This window comes from Schistocerca cancellata, chromosome 9 (assembly GCF_023864275.1).
Source record: "Schistocerca cancellata isolate TAMUIC-IGC-003103 chromosome 9, iqSchCanc2.1, whole genome shotgun sequence".
In the NCBI taxonomy this organism is placed as follows: Eukaryota; Metazoa; Arthropoda; class Insecta; order Orthoptera; family Acrididae; genus Schistocerca; species Schistocerca cancellata.
The window spans coordinates 354,267,150-354,287,873 of NC_064634.1; positions in this window are offsets into that span (position 1 = coordinate 354,267,150).

The following is a 20,724-nucleotide window of genomic DNA, read 5'->3' on the forward strand; positions in this document are numbered from 1 at the left end:
CCAAGTCTCTGCAAACGATAGTCGAAACGTTCTACCAGTTCCTCGACGAGGAAGCCACTTCTCGGTAGGGAGCTATTTGAGAATCGTTTGTGAACTTCCTCATATTTTTCTTCCTAGATGTTCTTTCAACTTTCCAGAAAGATTCCCCGGACGTTGTCACTGTGGTCGATGTCGGTGGTCTTGCTTCCCGATCAACATCACCCCGCGTCTGTGAGGCCTTGGCCAAATTGGTGGCACCATTTCACTACAGCTGGACGCACTTGGTAAATATGCCGACACAATGTCGTGCTGTGTCTGTGTGCAATTTACACCTTTAGCGCTCAAGAATCGTGCTTTCTCGCGTACTTCAACTTCGGAGTACGTGTCTAGTTGCCGCACACTGTGGTGCATCTGTTACTGTATCACAACACGTGTCAGCAGGAATCCCAGAACGTGTACTCTATTCTGACGATGTTCCACTCTTGTTGCGCAAAGCTCTTAATGTGGCACGACAAGCGTAACAGACCTTTTTAAATCGCTAAGTACATTTACGCTTCCGGGAGAAACATTTGCAGAAGAAATACCCTAATCCTCATGAAACCTGTATAGTTCACATTTAGACTTTTTTATGGATGCACATTTACGAAATAAATATCGAAATTCTCACGAAACCTTCACAATACGTCGCAGAAACAAGAGAATGGAAAAAAGAAAAACCGAGAATACGCAAAAGCACTAGATCCGTTACTGTAACACGAGCCGGCCGCGGTGGTCTAGCGGTTCTGGCGCTCCAATCCGGAACCGCGGGACTGCTACGGTCGCAGGTTCGAATCCTGCCTCGGGCATGGGTGTTTGTGATGTCCTTAGGTTAGTTAGGTTTAAGTAGTTCTAAGTTCTAGGAGACTTATGACCTAAGATGTTGAGTCCCATAGTGCTCAGAGCCATTTGAACCTGTAACACGAGTGAGCGTAGCGGGAAATACCGTAGGTTACCTTCAGATGTTAGCAGATGACAGCAATCTCTCCCCATCAACTTCAAAACTGTCCTCCCGAGAAGCTTTGATGTTGACTTCCCGTTCCGTTGAAGACACCAATGAATGACGCCATTGCAAATGCGTGTACGTTAAATCTCTGCATACATCATGAGTTATTGCTGGTATCCTGCTTTACACATCCTCCGAGTTTGGATTGATTCCATTCTCCAAAGTGTCGCTAATTTCATCAACATTAGTCCTTTCAAGCCTTAACATCAAAGAGGAAGAAAATCATTACTAGAATTTGCTTAGATCAGTTACCTCAACAAAATTAAAACTTTGTGTATAATCACGTAAAAAACATCAAAATCGGAGATTAATCTACAAGTGTTTGTAGGGAAGAATATTTAACTCAATGCAACGCTCTAGCTGGTCATCTGTCCATTATAAAGGGTAGAGGATATAAACCAAACCATCCACTTTTAGTTTCATACAAGGCAGCTACTGACCATGCAGATAGGAAATTTTTAAGAGACACGCCCGTAAGTAGAACAAGGAATTCCGCCTTACGCAAGACACCTTTTCAGTCGCAGTTGATGACGGGAAATGTATTCCTATATATTTCAGAAAAGCATTTGACACAATGTTCCATTGCACAGTGTTAAGGTAGGTACGAGAATATGGAATAGGTTCCGAAATGTGTGAGTGACTTGAAGACTTATAGGTAACAGAATCCAGTACATTGCCCTCGACTGCGAGTGTTCGTCAGAGATAATGGTATCTTTAGGAGTGCCCCAGGGAACTGTAATAGGATCGCTCTTAATATATTTGTATATAAGTGATCTGACTGGCAGGTGAATAGCAACCTGCGGCTGTTTGCTGATGATGATGTGGCGTGCGGGATGATGTCATCATTGAGTAACTGCATGAGGATACAAGATGAATTAGAAAAATTTCTAGCTGGTGTGAGGAATTACAGCTTTCGCTAAAGGTGGAAAAATGTAAGCTAATGCAGATGAGTAGGCGAAACAAACTGGTAACGTTCAAATGCAGGATTAGCAGAATACTGCTCGATACAGTCACATTGCAAAGCTATATGAAATGGAACGAACACATAAGAACGGTAGTAGGGAAGGTGAATTGTCGACGTTGGGTTTTTGGGAGAATTTTGGCAAACTGTGGTTCGTCTGTAAAGCTCATCACGTGTAGATCACTAGTGCAACCCATTCTTGAGTACTGCTCGAGTATCTGGGATCCCATCAGGTCGGATTAAACGAAGAGAGCGAAGTAATTCAGTGGCCGGCTGCTGGATTCGTTAGTAGCAGGTTCGATCGACATATTAGTGTTACGGAGGTGCTTCGTGAACTTGTTTTCGCAGAACACTATTGAGAAAATTTAGAGAACTGTCGTTTGAAGATGGCGGCAGAACGATTCTACTGCTGCCAGTGTACATTTCGCGTAAGAACCAAAATAAGTCAGGACTCATACGGAGCCTACAGACAGTCGTTCCTCCCTCGCTCTCTTTTTGAGTGAAACAGGGAAGGAAGTGGCTAGTAGAGGTGCAAAATATCCATACGGTGGCTTGCGGAGTATGCACGTAAACACGAAAACAAGTTATCTGGAGTGGTTAGTCACACTATATCCTTTGCCAATCCGATGAAAGGGTTGGGCCTCACGAATGCTTAGATAACATTACCTGTTATCGTGTGCAGTGCAACAGCGAAGAACGCAAGAGGTGGTGTTACGGTATGGGGGTGTTTTTCGTGATTAGGGCGTGGCTCCCTTACTGCTAAATGTGAAAAGATATGAACACACTTTACAGTATTCTGTACTGCCTACAGTAGAGGAACTGTTCTGAGACGGTGTTATTTGTATCAGCATGATAAGGAATCCAGTTGTAAACCAGCAACACTTTAAGCGTCGATTTTGCTCTAGACCCCAGCATTCTACATGATGAGCAAGAGTTGGCTGCCATTCCTCCACAAAAATTCAGACACCTCGTCGAAAATGTCCCCACAAGAGTTCATGCCATTGAAAGTTAACCTGTGGTGCTGACTGTATAAAATGATTGGGAATCTAGTAAAATTTACTAACAACATTTATATTTTTAAAGAAAAGCAGACATAAATTATAGTTGTTGATTGAACACAGTAATCAACAGTTTGGTCAAGAGAGCAATGGACAAGGATCCTGGGTGGCAGAAGTGAGTCAAGTACTCTGGCCCTAAAAATGTGGATAACGCAATCCGAATTGATCTGACGCTGAGCAGATTTTAATTGAAACTTCCTGGCAGATTAAAACTGTGTGCCGGACCGAGACTCGAACTCTGGACCTTTGCCTTTCGCGGGCAAGTGCTCTACCAACTGAGCTACCTAAGCACGACTCACGCCCCGTCCTCACAGCTTTACTTCTGCCAGTACCTCGACTCCTACCCTCCAAACTTTACAGAAGCTCTCCTGCGAACCTCGCAGAACTAGCACTCCTGAAAGAAAGGATATTGCGGAGACATGGCTTAGCCACAGCCTTAGGGATGTTTCCAGAATGAGATTTTCACTCTGCAGCGGAGTATGCGCTGATATGAAGGTACTGGCTGTGAGGACGGGGCGTGAGTCGTGCTTGGGTAGCTCTGTTGGTAGAGCACTTGCCCGCGAAAGGCAAAGGTCCCGAGTTCGAGTCTCGGTCCGGCACACTGTTTAAATCTGCCAGGAAGTTTCATATCAGCGCACACTCCGCTGCAGAGTGAAAATCTCATTCTGGACAGATTTTGATTGATAATCTACAGAAGCCTATATAGGTGCAGCCGAGAGCAAGTGGCGATTCTGATCTGTACGGCCTGACAAGGTCGGAGCAGCAGTACGTTACCCTGTTTGCTTCGTGCAGCGATGTAACTTGCAGCTGGCGAGATCTGTGCGGCAGAGACGAGACGTAAGGCGGCACCTGTAAATCGATCGCGGCCGGGAAAGAAACGCAAAATCTCACGGTGTAGCGATCAGGCAGACATTTCGCAATTTACTCTCTACCAGAGCCCTGAAATCACGACAGATTTCAGTTTGTAACACACCCGTTCACTGGTCGTACCAAGGGCCACTTTGGCTCACTTATACGACGGAGCGCACAAGGATACCAAACGTCAAGGCTGGTAAACCAAAAACGACTAAGTGTGCTCTCGGCATACGAGTAGCCCAAGACGTCTGAGGTCACACTGTCGGTACGGTAACAACTTCACTGCAGGCACTCCAGTGTAACTACTTGCAAGTGAAGTCATGAAGTCAGTCTCAGGACAGGTCCCAAGCACCAACCACACATGCCAGAGATTCGACCAGAAGATCCCTTCCAGACCATAGTCCAGAACCCGAGTGCCTCGCACCTCTCCAGATAAAAGAAATATGTTTTTCCGCAAAGTGCACAAACGACATCACCCTCACCCCGCCTTGAGCCAATCACAGGACTTTAGAGGTGACAAATCTCCTCTCCTACACGACAGCACATACTCATGTCGAACCAGCCCACAAGTTAAGGAACCTGCATCTCTGGAAAAAAAGAAACCGCCAATTACTGGTGTTTTAAAGTTTTTGCGGAGGTAGAAGAAATTTTTCTTCAAAGTCGCATCGCTTCCCAGGGCAGTAAGTGAGCAGATGCAGTCTTAAAGATCTTTATCTAAATCGCCTGTTCCTTGGAACATGTTAGTCCTAGTTATGGGGTGTAATAAAGATTCTATCTCTAAACATTTATGAGACACTGGAGTTTCTTATACAACCGAGGCAGCTGATGGGTCACAGTCCTATTTGCAGTATTAGCGAACACAAAAACTTGTGAATTTTTATTATGCGTGGCGCTGCACACAATGCCCAGTTTATGACTCCACTGTATAGATGCAGCCCTTCAGTCCATCGCCCCCAGCCCAGCCTTCAGGTGGTGCCAATGCAGGTATAGTGGCATTGTCCTGCTGGAGACCACTCTCGACTAGGGGCTGCTCTGTCTGCCCTGTATGGCTGTGGGCCTGTCCGGCAAGATTTACTGAGGGAAGGGCTTGCCACCAATTGATTTCAACTTCCAACATGACATTTCTATGAACCATAAAAATACCTCATACTTTTAGAGCCCTTCCAGGCTCCACCAATGACTGCTCAGGCCGCTAACTTTCTAGAGTCTCACTCAAGGTGCGTAAGGTTGTAACAAAATCTTTAATAAATTTCCATGTAAGAAAAACAGGTGAGAGAGTAGCTTGTCCTCTCTCACCATCATAAAGTGCAACAGTGTACACACCCAATATTAATGTCTGCTATAACGTGTCAAGATATTTTCGATTGGATAGAGTATATTGTTATCAGATGACAGTTTTAGTGTGTAGGGATACAACAAATGCAACCTCTGGTTTGAGATTCCCTGTTTTGATTAATACCAAATTTAGATCATCAGTCTTCTGACTGGTTTGATGCAATCAGCCATGAAAGTCTCTAATGCGCAAACCTCTCCATCTCAGAATAATACTTCCATCCACCATCCTCGATTTTTTGTTGGGTATATTTCAGTATCCATCTTCTCTTGCCGTTTTTTCCCTCTATTGCTCCTTTTAGTACCATTTATTGATGACTTGATGCATGTCCATTCATCTTGCCTTTTCATTTAGTTAGTGTTCTCCACATATTCCATATCTTATCTATTTTCTCAAAAACCTAATGCCTTACCTTGTCAGCCCAATTAATATCCAGTATTCATTCTCTAACACTGTACAGCATCTCAGTTCTGTAAGAACCATGACCTGTTGGTTGTAACAGCCTAACTGTACATGTGAGGGTTACAGTTGGGGAGGTATCACATCAGCTACCATCACATCTTCAAAAGATGTCCCTCATTCTGCAGAAGATAACATTTCTATGTGGCTTCGTTTATGAAGTGTGCTACAACTTGATGATCGTCTTAAAATACGGCAGTAAATGCCTTTTATTGAGTGCTCTAGTTCTTGACACACATTATATATGTTACATAAATGCCAATTATGTAAATCAGTACCGGGCATCTGTGAATGACCTCATAATATCGTTATTCACTGGTTTAAGATTTATGACTGCACTCGCCTATGGATATCATATGACTCTTTCTACTACCATAAGACAACTTGTCTGTCGAGCTTTCTGACGAACCACAGCCCAAAAAACTCTGTGGTACCTCACATTCGTTCTTTGCCCACCCGATAGCAAGTAAGGGTGCTGTTTCCAGGTGGGTTGTGACGCCATGACTCGTCACCAAAATGCCACCGCTGTTGTCTAACCACACATAGGCCTTGTGACATACTGAGCCATACTACGATTTACTTGCTATCAATTTAATATAAGTTGTTACAACTACACGTGACGCTTTGATTTCTTCTTTTTAGGTTTTCCTTAGGGACATTATTCACTTCTATACAAAACTATTCTGAAGGTGCACATACCATATACTGTCAGAGTTGACTCTTCATATCATTAAAAAATTTTTGTAATTATTCGCCTCTTTCACAAAGGACAGCAATTTCGTCGGCGAGTGTTATCATTGATATCTTTTCGCCCAGAATTTTCATCCCACTTTAGGATCTTATTTTTATTTCCTTTATTGCATCTTTGACATATATGGAAAGATTGTATTTCTGCCTTACACAGTCTGTAATAGCAGTGGTACTGGAAATAGTAATAGTTCCATCCATCCATGTACATCTTTTAAATAGATGTCGTAATTTAGTTAGAAAATGTAATTCATATGCACAGACACTTACGTACTTATTGTGATTTACTGACAAGGATGTGGCAAGCACTCTGTCCTCGCCTTATAGCGGAAACAATCTCTGTATTTATTTGAAGAGACTTAGGGAAACTAAAGAAAATCTAAACCAAGATGATCAGAAAGGTATTAGAACCTCCGCCCTCCTGAGTCGTTATGACCGGTCTTTTGCCAACAGAACCACGTAACTCGGATTATCACAGGTGTGCAGTACTGTTTTCTCTGCACATTCTTCCAAACGAAAATTATTAGTGTAACAAGCTACTTAGACAGGGAACAACGCATGGAACATAGCCGAGGGACAACGCGGAATGCTCCCAATGGGAAGACTGAGCCTTAGCTTCCACGCGTTATCCGTAATGTCATGTTTCATAACCTGCTATGACACGTGTCAGTGGTTCTGCATCAGTGTCGCTCTTATTATTCGAAACCCAACAATTCTGGAACAACTTATGCTGTCACAAGTTTCATACCCGAAACATCCCGAAAAATGTATTGGGATAAGTTAAGTGGTATACAATTATCTTCCGTCATTCTCGACGATTGTTCAGAATCATTTCTTTTACTTTTTCCACGATTTCATCAGTTAATGGTGCTCTGTGATGTCCAGGGCGCTTGTACTATTCAGCGTCTTCACGATCTTCTTCCAGGCGCTTGCACCAGTCGTAAACCCTTATTTTAGTTATAGTAGACCCACCAATACTAATTGTTAAGATTTCTATGACTTCGCTGCACTTTATTTTACTATAATAGAAAAACTGAATACTGATCATTTTCTATGCAAAATAAGCAATCGCCAACACAACTAAAACACATGTATACTTTTTGATAACTGACAAAAGACTGAACAGCCAAATTTAATGTGGCTAACATGGTAGAGATACTTTCCAGAAATGCTTAGCTTCATAACGAAAACATTTTATGAATTTTGAAGGTGTATTCTACGAATGTTTTTCGTCCCAGTCCCGAACACAGTTTGTAAACACTGGGATCATAAAGGTAGTTAACACTTAGCTACATCAGAGGTACAATTCGCTTTTCTAATATTACTGAAGCCTAGCAATAGTAACGTTACAAAGCCCAATAACGACTTTTGATCTCACACACCTTATTACTGAATGTGGTAGCACCTTTCCGTTATTATTGGATTCAGACTCTTCTATAAAATACTTTCAAACAATTCTTCATAATATTAAATTCATGGAAAAGAATTCAGATGGTAATTCTTTTATAAGAGTTGAAACGTCCCCTTTGAACAATTGTACAAGACTGTGCTTAAACTGACACACAATATTTTTAGCGCAACGCAAACTGACTTTCAAAAATCCCTACAAAAGAATGGCCCTGACTAACATTAAACTATACCTTTCACAAATCACTTACCTCACAAAAATCTCCGTTACCCGAACTACTGCAATAAGGCGAGCGCCACTACTGCCAGCTAAATAAAAGATTCAAACTACTGAAGGCACTAACTACTGATAGGCATAGTTAGCAAATAAAAGATTTTAATAGAGAACAAACAATGTATTTACCTTAATAATCATCAAAAGTCATAATATATACAGCAGCTCATGACATCCATTTTTACAAATTTCAAAACTCTGCCATTTCTGTCCCCACATCCACCACTGCTGGCGGATCACCTCCAACTGCGCAACGCTATGCGCTGTTCACATCCAGCTGCCCAACACTACATTGGCTGACAACAATGCAAACTGGCCACAGACTGCACACAGCACAGCCAGTGATTTTCATACCGAGCGCTACGTAACGTTGCCGATAAGAAAACATAAACAGCCTACTTACATAGCCCCCATGCTTCCCACAAAAAATTTTACAAATTGTTTTGGGCAGTGGCCAATAATGATTTGATAAAATTTTTCATAATTACAATAACAAAGAAATCAAATGCACACACTTATTGATACAATGTTGGTCAAAAACAATTTCATAAGTGTGAAGTTATCCAAGTGTGTAATTGCGTAAACATCTGTCACTGATGTAGTAAAAAGGTTTGTCTCTCTCAGTTAAATGATCAGATAGCTGTGTAATTCTGTGTTAGAGAAATATAGTACCGATGTGTAAAGTTGTATAAGCAAATACCATATTAGCTAGGGCTCCTTGTGCTTGCCAAACACATGGTACACAAAGTAGGCGTGTACCCCCCTGAGGATTAATGTAATTATACCCTCACGTGTTACAGATTACAGCAATGGAATGAAACGTATCACGGAAAACTTTCTTTGTAATTCAAAAATCTTTAAAAATAAATGGTTTAAGTACAAAAATGTGTGTCTTGTTGTAAGATAATCTCTGTGGAAGTGTCGTAGTTATTTTCCTCCGAAAGCTAAGTTCTGCAGAAGCCAATGTACTTACCTCATGATAAACAAAAGTGAAATGCTTTGCGTATAGATATCTTAGTTATTACACTTATTGTTGTGATGATGAAAGTACTGTGCTGTAACGCATTGTTGTGCTACAGAAAAGGCTGTCTCCTTGTAGCTATACCACAAAAGTTACTACTAAAACATATTTTACTTTACAGAAGAATTCAGAAAAACTGTGCAGATATAAAACAGAAACACTGCAAAAGCAACATTGTAAATTGTCACTCATTAGTAACGTCATGATATAATCATGTAGCTGTCACATAAACTAACCACTGTGTCATCTGGTATCTCACAGAAAGTACTTTAAATCCAGAATGTATTTTCAAGTAAACCAAAATGTTGCATTAAAATCTCATTAGCAGTACCAGTATATGTCCTAAGTATATAAGCCTGATAGTCGTTACGTAATCGTGCAACTAACAAGCAAGAATGTACAAATACAACACTGTGTCGTCTGTTCACTATAAAAATGTATTCGTAACTCTGTTTAAATAAGTTCTCTTGGTTCTTGATTGGATATTTAACTTCAAACATTGTTGCATGTTAACAGTTTCTTAAGTCTGACAAAGCATACTAGAAATGTGAAGTGAAAAGTTTTATGGTAAAGACAAAGTTAAGGTGTAAACCTTTACTCTTCCTAGTACGCAGAGGTGCAACTTGAACGGAATTATCATGCGGTATACGTCGGTGAGGAATGCTAAAAATTTTCTCAAGGTTAGCGTCTGTGTTATTTTTCTCTGAGCCAGCCGGCGCAAGTGGCTGCCTGCGGTGTGAGTCATTGTCTGTTTCATTGTTGGCGCGCATCCATATTGGGATTAGGAGACCTAACTTCTACAAATTCGCCTTGCTGAGAGGGCCCAGCCCTGTTTAAATCCCACCAGTTCTGATGAAATTCACTTCTGTTGTTATGATTATATCGTCTGTCGTCATGTCGGTAGATTCCATAGTTTCTTTCTTGTCGGTTAAGTGGTGGAGAATTTCTCCCTGAATTATCACTGCACAGTGGACCGTTGCGTCTGAAGTTATTCTGTCTCCCATGATAATAATAGTTCTGGCTGCCAAATTGTCTGTTTCTATGATTGGCTCTGTCATATTCATTACTACGGAAATGCGATCTTTCTCTGTAACTATTACTCTGCCAGTGGTTGTCATACGGGTGGTGTCTGTTTTGGTCACGATTTACGTTGTAAGAATAGCCTTGTCGTGTCCATTTATTATTTCTGTCATCGCGGAATTATGACAGATGTGACCTGTAATTGTTGTACTCCTGTTTTCGCGTTCCGCGATTGTCAGTGTCAATTTCCAGTTCTTGTAACAGTCCCTGAAAAGCTTCAATGTCGTCTTTGCAACGTCCTGCTAAAATAATATGTCGTAAATGTTCAGGCAGTTTGATTAAGCAAATGCGGATGAGTTCTGAGAGGCTGTATGGGTTTGAAAGATACTGATTCTTATGCAACATGTCTTCAAAATATTTCATAAGACTGGAAAATTCAGATTGTTCGAAATGTTTCATCATTATGATGCTATGTTTTACTCGGTCTTCTGTAGCTTGAGACCAATACGCTGAGAGGAAGGCATGATAAAATTCTCCTTCACTGTAACAATCGTGAATGACCGATCGCATTCTTACAGCTGGTTCATTCTCCAAGTAGCCACACATAAATTCTAACCTGTGCTCCAATGACCAGTTGGGAGGAAAACAATGAGAGAATTGATGGAGCCACGCTTGTGGATGAATGTCGTTGGCAGAATTCTTAAACGTTTTGAATTTATGTGTAGTAATGAACAGCTTATAGTCAAAATGATCGTGTCGGCGAGTAGCATATCGGTCATTGTTACGTCGTGTCGGCGGTTCCATCCCAAAATTCGGTGCACCTTGCCAATTTCTTTCATAATTTCCGAAATGCCCTGTGTTATTATTTTGTGGCTTTTCCGTATTTCTAAGTTCCTCTTCCCGTGTTGGAGCGCGAGTGTCCTCTGAAATATGAAATTTTTGTATTACTTGTGCCAACTGATCTTGTACTTCCCGGATTTCTCTTCTGTACTGCGTATTAATTTGATTCTGATTTTGTTCGAATTTCTTAATTTGTTCATACTCTTCTGTGTCAGTGATGCCTACAGGTCTTGTGTCATTCAGATCATCATCTACCTTTGTAGATAAGTTAGTGACCTGATCCGAAAGTTCGGCTACTTTCTCCGATAGTGAACACATTTCCTCAGTGTGTTTTTAGGACCAAGTTTCAGAGTGTCCATTTGTGTTGAAATCGAATCTACTGTGTCCTTTAAGTTTTCCTGAGTTTTTGCAAGTTGCTAACCGAATCTGTAGATGCAATTGAGTCAATTTTAGCCCATAAGGTCTCATGATTTTCATGAACAATGGTCTGCAGTTCTTTTATGGCTGCTTCGTGATTCTGTAATGCATTTTCATGCCGCGAAAAAATAGGTTGAAAATGCTCACAAATTTGTGTTTTTACGTCATTACAGACTTTTTGACATTTCGATTCAATGTTATGTAACTCAGTAGTTAAATCATCACGTGTTTGTTCAAGTGTGGTGTCTAACTTCCGAAGATTTTGTTCCGTTGTGTCTAACTGTTGCTGTGTTTGTCTCTGATTTTGTTCCATTTGTTGCATTAATTGCAATAATAATGTATTAGTGTCTGGAATCTGTTTCTCTATGCTTTTTGGCAGTGCATTTTCACCGGCAACGTTCACATTTTGACAAGCAGAAAATGTGTCTTGACTCATTTGAGAAAACGGTGAGGACCCAAAACCTAAGTCTACAGTATTTGCAATATTGTGTTCTGTCATTTCGGATTCCTGAGGTGAGCTGTTGCCGACCGATCGATCGATAATGCTTCCTTGTTCACTACCTGTTTCACTGTCTACACCATTATTTGCCGCCCGCACCATTTCCCTATGCACAATTACCAAATTACTACTTCGAATGTCTGTTAATTCACTACACAGTGGTGCTGATAAGCTACGCTCGTCGTCACTATTATTTCTCAGTTTACTTTGAAGCCTAGTGTTACGTTTTTCACACGCCATTATTGTCACAATATTTCACACGATAACACAGAAATGCACAATTTGAAGAGCAAAAATAAGAGAACACATTAACATAGCACTGAAAATAATATCTAGTTAATTGCAAGCGCAGCTCCGAAATACTTGGTGCAAATCTACATGCATCACAACTGTTTTACTGTACAACAATGAAAGACTGCAACTACAAAGGAGATTCTCTCTACAATTACGCACTAGCAATAAACAATAGCTACACTAATTACACAAACTACAAGAAAAAAATCAGAAGATTCCAGTGAGGTATCCTCGGCTAAGGGTCGACATATGAAACGTCCCCTTAGAACTATTATACAAGACTGGGCACTAACTACTGATAGGGATAGTTAGCAAATGAAAGATTTTGATAGAGAACGAACAATGTATTTATCTTAATAGTGTTGAAAAATCATAATATACATAGCAGTTCATAATATCCAGTATTACAAATTTCAAAACTCCGCCATCTCTCTCCCCACATCCACCACTGCTGGCGGCTCACCTCCAACTGCGCAACGCTACGCGCTGTTCACATCCAGCTGCCGCTGCCCAACGCTACAGTGGCAGACAACAAAAAATTACAGTGTTTTTCTCAAAGTCTGAGCAGTAAAAGAAAATGCACACGGAAGTAGTGGATTTCCATGGAGTCTTGAAGAAGTAGTGTTGTCCTTCCAACGGAAAGACAGTGCTGACTCTTGACATGCTGATAGGTAATGGGCCACAACAGAGCAAACCCACAGCAGAGTCATTCGAACTTTTGAAGAATATTGGTAGGTAGGTCATCACAGACCAGACCCACTGTAGTCCTGGTAGAGAGTATGGTATTGGTGGGCCACCAGAGGTGCAGACCCACTGCAGTCCTTGTAGAAATAATGGTATTGGTGGGTCATCAAAGATGCAGACCCACTGTAGTCCTTGTAGAGATGGCCAGCAGCCATCTGGTGCGACTGTGCAGGTGCACAATCACCATCGAAGAGTCTTGTAGAGAAGATAGCAAGTCCATAAACCACCACTTATGCACGCACAAAGTTTTTGGAATTGTCCTTAGAAGTCTTGCAGACAATATAGCAAGTCCATAAACCACCACTGGTACACTCACGAAGTTTTTGGAATTGTCCTTAGAACCAGCAATGCTGTTATCCAGTCCCTTGCTGAATTAGTAACACACGTGCAAACACTAACAGTCCCAACTTCTCATATATTGTGTATTACTATGACCAACAGAAATGTGTGCAGTGAAATGAATGCTTACAAGTTACTTAATTTGATGAACTGGTGTCAATTACAATATTATAACATGAGAATACAATTACAAAGGTACAAAATACATCATTAAGAACATAACAATACAGATAACATTTGTAGTAATACAGGCTTTACAAAAGAATAGAAATAACATATACATCAGTGTTACAGGAATTATGACATGAGTACATACATAAAAGATCAGAATAACTTTCGAAACATCAACTTCACACATGAGCATTAAAACAAAACAGAATAAATAATGTCTAAACATCTTTACAAAGATAATAACATATTATCAGAAAAATTCTACATCATAGCTCTCATCAGCTAAACACATAAAGACAGGAAAAAGACAAATAAACAAGGGTACATAAACACATAGTGGGATAACACAAGGAAAGGACAGGGTTTGTTTTCAGTGTAACATATGGTACTGCAGTCCAACCCAAAACTTCATTCCATAGATCTTTCGTCTTATTTCAACCTTTGCTTCCACCAAAAAAAATCCTATCCAAGCATGCTTTCTGTATTTTTCTCGCATAACCTCTCAGTGCATTTCTTCAAATTCCTCACAACTCATTCTCTTATAGGCTACCCCCTTTTAAGCTAACTTAAATCTACTGAGCTCAGATGCTAAACTAAGGGACGAGGCAATGCAGCAGCACAAAACAATTAACACGAACAGCAATGACAAAAAATTCAAATTGGCAAAGTAAGCAACAATATTACAACTAATATGCAATGAGCAGCAAACAAGAAAAATACATCAGTAATAAACTGGCTTAGCAGAGTAACACCAAGTCAAATTCAGTAACACTATGCCTGGAAAACAGCAGCAGAAATAACTTATATCTAAACATGACATAGCTCAAGCAGAAAAAAAACATTACACTAAAGACAACAATGCAGACAAGGGAAATGTATATTCACATCTTAATGTCTATGTAATTAAAGTGGTGCACCACAAGAAGTTATTCTACCAAAAAAATTACCAAGTAGTTGAAAAGAAAATTCCGTATGCAATTCCTGTGAAGGGAAATGTCTTTTTATGCTCCTTCGTTTTTTTTGAATAGATCATAAGCAACGATTGACAGTGTTATTGGACGTCCTCCTTAGGGATATCGTGCCAAATTCTGTCCAATTGATGCGCTGGATCGTAAAAAACCCAAGGTGGTTGGAGGGATCTGGCCATAATATTCCAGAATTTCTCAACTGGGGAGAGATCCTGCGACCTTCCTGACCAAGGCAGGGTTTGGCAAGCACGAAGACAAGCCGTAGGGCAACAAAACGGGGCGTAGAATATCGTCGATGTACCGCTGTAGTGTAAAGGTGCCACGGATGAAGACTAAAGGGATTCAGAATGGTTCAGATGGCTCTGAGCACTATGGGACTTAAACTCTGAGGTCATCAGACCCCTAGAACTTAGAACTACTTAAACCTAACTAACCTAAGGGCATCACACACATCTATATCCGAGGCAGGTTCAAAATAGCTCCGAGCACTATGGGACTTAACATCTGAGCTCATCAGTCCCCTAGAACTTAGAACTACTGAAACCTAACTAACCTAAGGACATCACAAATATCCATGCCCGAGGCAGAATTCGAACCTGCGACCGTAGCGGTTTCGCGGTTCCAGACTGTGGCCCCTAGAACCGCTCGGCCACCCCCGCCGGCAAACTAAACGGGTCCTGCTAAGGAAAAAAAAAATGTGGCATCCCAGACCAACACACCTTGTTGTAGGAGCGTATGGCAGGTGACTGTCAGGTTGGTGCGTCATATGGGGTGTCTCGAGACACGTCTTCGCCGGTCATCGGGATTCTGTTCGAAAGGGGACCTCGCCGCTGAAGACAATTCTGCTTCACTCAGCGAGATTCTAGGCCGTAGACGTGCCTCGAGATGCCCCATGTATCTGTGGGATACCAGCCTGAATGTCGCCGGCCATATGGCAGGGCAGCCATGAGTGACGGTCAGGTGTGTCATTTCTTTTCATAGCAGGACCCCTTTGGTTGACATACAAGACGTGCTTACAGCACAGCCGTACGTCGACAATACTCTATGCCCTATTTTGTTACCGTTTGTGGTAAGCTATCCTGGGCTTACATTTCAGCAAAATTATGCCCGCCCTCACAATGCGAGTGTTTCTACTGCTTGTCTTCGTGCTTACCAAACTCTTAACGAGCAAGGTCACCGGATATCCGCAGTTGAGAACGTCTGCAGTATTGTACGCAGGGCCCTCCAACTATCCCAGGATTTTTCGATCTAAGGCACCAATTGGAGAGAATTTGGCACGGTATGTCCCAGGATGACATCCAATAACTCTGTCAATCTATGCCAAGACGAATAACTGCTTGTATAAGAGCCAGAGGTGGACCAACGCATTATGTGAGCCATGCACGGCTCGCGTTTATCCCATTTATTGTTTGTCATCTTCTATTACTGTACTGCCGCCTCGTTTTCTTATTCCATTTACTGGCGTCACTAACTCCCTGCCTTACTTGCCCATGAGCGGCAGTAGCAGCGCGTATCGATGAGTGCGTTGTTGTACCATCTCTTGAGTGACTGATAATATTTCCAGGTCGTCGTGTGTCTGGCAGTCAGTTCGGGATGGACCAGCAGTGCAGTCGGGACGCAACAGCATTGAAGTCAGGGACGGAGTGACAGTGAGGCGCCGACAGTCAGTGCTCACCGACCGCTGACGACACACATGAAATGTCCAACGGAGGGAGATTGGAGCCGGACGACCGTTGGTTGGTTGGTCGTTTCGTTGGTCGTCTCATCGGCCGACGTATATTTGGTACTTGTACCATTTCCGGGCCTGGGCAGTTGGTCAGTTGGTGTGGAGCAGCGAGGAAATCTCCGGAGCACATTGTTTGGCTGGGCCCGCTGGCAGACTCTATGTGGTGTCGGTGTGTGTGGTGCTGTTCCCATTGCTACGAGGTTCGTGGCTCACAGATCCTGGACGTGAAAGTTGAGTTTTGACTTAATCTGCCAGTAGGTCATGACCACATTGTGTCATTTGGAGTTCGTTGTCGGCTGTTGAGGTTGGTTGGTTGGTTGTTTGGGGGAAGGGACCAAACTGCGAAGTCATCGGTCTCATAGGATTAGGGAAGGATGGGGAAGGAAGTCGGCCGTGCCCTTCCAAAGGAACCATCCCGACTGTTGAGATATTCCCGCGAGCAACAATGTGTGTTTTCAGGTTGGCAAATTTTAGCCACCCTCTGGTGTAGTTTAACTGTACTTGGTTATTTGATTTGAAGTGCACCAGTAGAATGGTCTGCTTTGTGGCCGTTAACGTTCTGGTTATCTGCCCTGGTCGTTGATGTAAATTTCAGGCAGTGTATTGCCTCATCGTGTTGCCGCTGTCCAGCATGGTGTGTAGTTTGACAGCTCAATGTATAATTGGTTGAGGGCGCCAATACCTTCTACATTGTTCCATTGAACTCCTTGTAGTGTGCTGGTTGGGTGAAGCACAGGTTATCTTGTTGGTGGGTCCGCTGATGGTCTGTCGGTTGGGTTGTCGTCCGATCGACAATGGTTGGGCACACTGCATGTTTCACGTAAGTGAGTGTTAGTGTTTGAATTCCAGGCCGACCATCGGAACTTCTGAGCGCCCTTGGGTGTACTGCATTTCTTGTTTGTTCTTGTTGTTTGTACTTGTATGGCTTCTAGCTGATTTTTAGATTAAGGTTGTTTTGCCCTTAAGGCGTCAGATGGTTTGGGCCTTCAGCCTAATTTAAGAACTGTTTTACGTAAAGCCTTTGGCATTTTTTTAAAATTAATGTTATTGAGTCTTGAGTGTTGGGCCTTCAGCCGGTTTTTCAATTTGTTTTGCCCTTAAAGTGTCTGATTCCTCGGGCCTTCAGCCTAATTAAGGAACTGTTTTAAGATAAGGCTTTGCTTTTTAAATTTCTGATTTTGGTTGACCTTTAAGTTATTGACTTTCAGCCGTTTTAAATTAAAGTGGTCTTGCCCTTAAGGCATGAGATTGTATGGCGCATTTAGTTGCTAATTATGTTCCAAAACTAAAGCTGTGTTTTTTAAAAGTTTTTCTTGGCTCTTGTAATGTTTGATCAAATAAAAGTTGTATGTTCGAGGGTAACTGACAGCCGCTGATTTTGGCCATTTCTACAACTTAAACTACCTGTCCCGTCTTGCGGGTTTAGCAGGGCATCTCATAATGTATTGCTCAGTTTGTGAAACTCTTTCTCTCGAAAAACTTACCGAATTTTTCTGAAATTATAATTTGTTTGTCAGCACCTGCTTCATCATCTTCTTCACCTTTTTCTTTCCCTCTCCCCTCACGGAAATGGCGCCTGGTGCGCGATTGCCGGCTGCTGTACCCTAGGTACGCCGCTGAGTCGAAACTAAGGATTGCAGGGCATAATCCTGAGCTCCGTTCCTACACACCCCACATCACGGAGTGACAGTTCCGGAAGCGGCCGCTGCCCATTTAGAAAGGCCGCGTTCCGCATTATTATTCTGCTGCCCGCCTTTCCGTTTCCGCGACAAGCGCGTTGCCGTGCCGTGCTGCCTCTTCCGTGGTCATTCGTTCCGCTGCGCGTCACCGCCTGTGCCACTTGCTCCTTCAGTACACGGCCGCCGAGCGGCGCGCAGTTTCCATTGTTTCACGGATATCGGAAATTGCCATAGTTCAAACGTCATCAGTTGCTTTGACCCTTCTCTGCACACTGGACTCTCAATAATAAGTGAATGGCCAACGTCTTCCAGACCGGCTGCATTTACAAGGTTCACTGTATACGAAAGTAGTTTATATACCTTCATTCTAGAAATTGCGCAATCAGTGGCTGTAAAACAGATTCTGTTGTCTGCCTCTACTGGTTTTCTTTTTAGTGACCAATTTAGTGCTATCATTTTAGGTTAGGCTTTACCTTGACTGTTACTGATATCAAATAAAACAATAAGTTTACTGATACCAGTCACGGTTCATTTGTCTGCACAACGCGTTTCAGAGGTCTAAACGTCCATCATATTGTGGATTTACGTTTGTTAGTATGACATGTATGTGTCTGTTGTGTTAGATCTTTTGAAGGAACTTATGGCACTGTCTAGTGGAGAAAGAAATCACAATTTCAGAACATGGTTTTGAGTGTTTTGACAAAAAAACTAAATATATATCTAACTTAACAATTAAAATAAGAAAAAAAGAGTACCACCAATGGTCAAAGGTGTCTTTTATGTCGTAACACATCACATGTATGCTGTCCTATTTTGTACACAAATATGCTGTCTGGAAACTATTAGGTCCAAGGATCATATAGCAAAAGACCAACATTATAACAAACTTATTCTGTAATAATGTTGTTATGATGTATATTCTTTGTACTTTGCAATAATGTTCTTCTGTTATATGATCCTTGTACCTAATAATATCCAGATGCCATATTTGTTTACAAAATATGTGATGTGTTACGACAGTGAAAGGAACCTGTGACCACTGGTGGTACTCTATATTACTTAATTTATTTTTACCGTTGGATATACGTTTAATTTTTTGTCAAAAAGGTTCTGAGACAGCGTTTTGTTTCTCCACTACACAGTGCCACAAGTTCCTCCAAAAATCATTACACAACACACACACACACACACACACACACACACACACACACACACTGTCATACTACAAAATGTAAATCCACCTGATGATGGAGGTTTAAGCTTTTAAAACGCGTCGTAAAGATAAATAAACAGTGAGTGGTAACAGTAAACTTGTTGTTTCATTTGATGACCAGTTTCGGTTCATCAAAAACCAGGTAACAGATAAAAGTGACTGAACTAGTTCAAATAGAGCCGCATCGGCTCCCTTTCCTTTTCCAAATTGGCCGTCTCAACCGCATGAGTTCGCGGCCGCGGTAGAGAGTGCACTGTTCATCTAGGGGGTGTGGGGTGGAGTCGGTAGAGAGTGCACTGTTCATCAGGGGGTGTGGGGTGGAGTCGGTAGAGAGTGCACTGATCATCAAGGGGTGTGGGGTGGAGTCGGTAGAGAGTGCACTGTTCATCTAGGGAGTGTGGGGTGGAGTCGGTAGAGAGTGCACTGTTCATCAGGGGGTGTGGGGTGGAGTCGGTAGAGAGTGCACTGTTCATCTAGGGGGTGTGGGGTGGAGTCGGTAGAGAGTGCACTGTTCATCAGGGGGTGTGGGGTGGAGTCGGTAGAGAGTGCACTGTTCATCTAGGGGGTGTGGGGTGGAGTCGGTAGAGAGTGCACTGTTCATCAGGGGGTGTGGGGTGGAGTCGGTAGAGAGTGCACTGTTCATCTAGGGGGTGTGGGGTGGAGTCGGTAGAGAGTGCACTGTTCATCAGGGAGTGTGGGGTGGAGTTGGTAGAGAGTGCACTGTTCATCTAGGGGGTGTGGGGTGGAGTTGGTAGAGAGTGCACTGTTCATCTAGGGGGTGTGGGGTGGAGTCGGTAGAAAGTGCACTGTTCATCAGGGGGTGTGGGGTGGAGTCGGTAGAGAGTGCACTGTTCATCAGGGGGTGTGGGGTGGAGTCGGTAGAGAGTGCACTGTTCATCAGGGGGTGTGGGGTGGAGTCGGCAGAGAGTGCACTGTTCATCTAGGGGGTGTGGGGTGGAGTCGGTAGAGAGTGCACTGTTCATCAGGGGGTGTGGGGTGGAGTCGGTAGAGAGTGCACTGTTCATCTAGGGGGTGTGGGGTGGAGTCGGTAGAGAGTGCACTGTTCATCAGGGGGTGTGGGGAGGAGTCGGTAGAGAGTGCACTGTTCATCTAGGGGGTGTGGGGTGGAGTCGGTAGAGAGTGCACTGTTCATCAGGGGGTGTGGGGTGGAGTCGGTAGAGAGTACACTGTTCATCTAGGGGGTGTGGGGTGGAGTCGGTAGAGAGTGCACTGTTCATCAGGGGGTGTGGGGTGGAGTCGGTAGAGAGTGCACTGTTCATCTAGGGGGTGTGGGGTGGAGTCGGTAGAGAGTGCACTGTTCATCAGGGAGTGTGGGGTGGAGTCGGTAGAGAGTGCACTGTTCATCAGGGAGTGTGGGGTGGAGTTGGTAGAGAGTGCACTGTTCATCTAGGGGGTGTGAGGTGGAGTTGGTAGAGAGTGCACTGTTCATCTAGGGGGTGTGGGGTGGAGTCGGTAGAAAGTGCACTGTTCATCAGGGGGTATGGGGTGGAGTCGGTAGAGAGTGCACTGTTCATCTAGGGGGTGTGGGGTGGAGTCGGTAGAGAGTGCACTGTTCATCAGGGGGTGTGGGGTGGAGTCGGTAGAGAGTGCACTGTTCATCTAGGGGGTGTGGGGTGGAGTCGGTAGAGAGTGCACTGTTCATCAGGGGGTGTGGGGT